The sequence below is a fragment of the Cryptotermes secundus genome, unplaced genomic scaffold, assembly GCF_002891405.2.
Source record: "Cryptotermes secundus unplaced genomic scaffold, Csec_1.0 scaffold166, whole genome shotgun sequence".
Classification (NCBI taxonomy): domain Eukaryota; kingdom Metazoa; phylum Arthropoda; class Insecta; order Blattodea; family Kalotermitidae; genus Cryptotermes; species Cryptotermes secundus.
In genome coordinates this window covers 560,306-563,327 of record NW_019720562.1, presented here as the reverse complement: position 1 = coordinate 563,327, position 3,022 = coordinate 560,306, and the positions used below count along the sequence as shown (strand labels likewise).

Genomic DNA, 3,022 nt, shown 5'->3' with positions numbered 1-3,022 from the left:
TGCTGAACTGAATGTCACGCTCACAAACCCTGTCAGCACCAAAACAATATGAAGGGAACTCCACATGCAGGGTATTTCTGGACGAGCTGCAATTCCAAAGCCACTGATCAGTGATCAAAATGCCACTAAGAGGACAGTGTGGTGCCGAAGTCATAAAACCTGGACTATGGAGCAATGAAAGACAGTCATTTGGTTGGATGAGTCCACCTTCACACTGTTTCCGACTTCTGGCCGAGTTTACATCTGGAGAACGCCATCCCAAGCTTACGATCCAGATTGTTTGCTGACAAGAGTGAAACGTGGCGGGGGTTCAATCATGGTATGGGCAGCCATATCGTGGTATTCTGTCGGATCCATCATTACCCTGCAAGGTCACATCACTGCCATCTACTGTGTGACCATTTTGGGCAACCAGGTCCATCCCATGGTGCAAACTTTGTTCCCAAATGGTGATGCCATTTACCAAGCCAACAATGCCTGTGTTCACATAGCTCACATCGTCCAGGACTGGTTTTCTGAGAACGAAGATGAAGTGTCACGTCTGCCATTGGCCCCACAATCGCAAGATATCAATATTATTGAGCCTTTGTGGTCTGCTTTGGAGAGCAATCTGCATGCGCGCTATCCACCACCATCATCGATAACAGAACTTACCATGTTTTTCAGGAAGAATGGTACAAGATTCCCTTGCAAATCATACAGGACCTCTATTTATCCATTCCAAGGAGACTGCAAGCCAGAGGTTGTCCTACACCATATTAGTCACAGTAATGTGTTTTTGTTGGGTATTTCCGTATTTTTGTCCATCCCCTATATATGGCATGTAGAAACAATAATAATTCAGAATTAAGGAAGTATTATAAAAAATACTGTAAAATTTTATCTAAGGTCATTAAGGAAGCTGAAAAACTAAAATATGATAACAAAATTCAAAATTCCAGAAATAAAAATAACCATATGGGATGTAGTAAAATTAGAAACTGATAAGAGGCCAGATCATGAAAAAATATGCACATTAAAGGTTGATGGAAAATGGATTAGAGAAAAGCAAGTAATTGCGGAAACCTTTAACAATTACTTTTTATCTGTAGCTGAAAATAAAAATGCAAAAAATAAACAAAATAATACTAATATTAGTTACCTTCCAGACACTACTCCCATTCAGTATTTAATGAAAACTTTTGTAAATCCCTTTCCACATATTAAACTTAAATCTTTTATCAACTAAGGAAGTTGAAAATATAATTAAAGCTCTCAAAGCAAAACACTCTTATGGATATGATGAAATATCCACTAAAGTATTAAGAATGAGTTCCCTTTTCATTATCTCTCCTTTGACTTGCATATGCAACAATTCATTATCACACGGAATTTTCCCAGATCGTTTAAAATACTCAGACATAAGACCGTTGTTTAAAAAGGGTGAAAAAACAAATATTTCCAACTATATGCCTATATCACTTTTAACTTCGTTCTCTAAGGTATTAGAAAAAGCTATGAGCATTCAATTGATTGGGCACTTAAATAACAATAACATTTTAGTGGAAGAACAGTTTGGTTTTAGAACAAAATCTTTAACAGATGAGGCTATAAACAAGTTAGTGAATGAAATCTGTAAGACCTTTAACAGCAAACACTTAATAGGAGGCATTTTTTGTGACCTAGAGAAGGACTTCAATTGTGTTAATCATGAGGTTCTGTTGTCAAAATTGGAGTTATATGGGATAAAGGGTAAAACTAAACTATGGCTTGAATCTTATTTCATAAATAGATATCAAAGGCTTTTAATAACAAATATAAATCTTAATCTCAATAAATTTTCGACATGGGGCAAAATTATACTTGGTGTCCTGCAGGGTTTAATTCTGGGTCCATTGTTATTTCTCATTTATATAAACGATTTACCCAAAGCTGTAAATGATAAAACTGTACCTATATTATTTGCAGATGACACTAGTTTGTTAGTTAAAAGTTCAAACTATGATGATCTCTGTGTAAATATAAACGATGCTTTTCATAGTATAAATCAATGGTTCAAAGTAAACAAACTTTCTATAAATTTTAACAAAACCCACTACATTCAATTTACAGCTAGAAATAAAAATTGTATATGATAAAAAATAAATTACATCTATATCCAATATTAAATTTCTTGGAATATTCATTGATGAAATAATGAGCTGGAAATACCACATTCAGTATATCAGTTCAAAACTAAGTGCAATCTGCTACATAATAAGATCGCTTAAACCATACACGTCCATAAATACCTTAAAACTGGTTTATCACTCCTATTTTAATTCTATTATAAATTACAGTTTACCTTTTTGGGGTAACTTGCCCCAAAGTATAAAAATTTTTAGAATGCAAAAGAATATAATTAGAATTATGTTGGGACGCAGAAGGAGGGATTCGTGCAGGAACTTATTTAGAGAATTAGAAATCTTACCTCTGGCATCTCAGTACATACTATCTCTTATGCTCTTTGTGATAAAAAATAGAAACAAATTCATAGTAAATTCAGAGATTCATAGAATAAATACCAGACAGCAAAATAATCTCCATCAGCCTCTTGTAAATTTGAGTAAATACCAAAAGGGAGTTTACTGTTTAGGAACAAAGGTCTATAATAATCTGCCACAATATACTAAGGATATATCGAGTGACACTAAGAGTTTTCAGGTACAATTAAAACAGTTTTTATATTTACATTCTTTTTATTCTTTACAGGAATATTTTGGTTATAAATCTTTTTAAGGTGCGAGTAGTTCTCTTGCTTAACAGTTAAAAGAAGACAAGGTTGTCAGTCTGTGTTCTGGTTTTTAGATGCTTATTTTAGATATACACAATTTTTATATTACTGTATACTAGTCTTTATTTCAATTTATTATATAATTAATGTATGTTATACAAAACTCATTAATGACATTATGTTTTAACTATTGAATTTTTAATTAATAGACTTGCATATAACTGTACAAATTGTATAAGGGTTGCCATTACTTTTACTACTAAAATTAAC

General features: G+C 33.0%; 1 protein-coding gene across 3 annotated transcripts in view; it reads left to right on the top strand.

Moving 5' to 3' along the window:
- The window catches only part of LOC111868390 (protein phosphatase 1H), a 37,565-nt gene that overhangs the window by 30,762 nt on the left and 3,781 nt on the right, over positions 1–3,022 (top strand). The gene's annotated exons all lie outside the window — the stretch shown is intronic.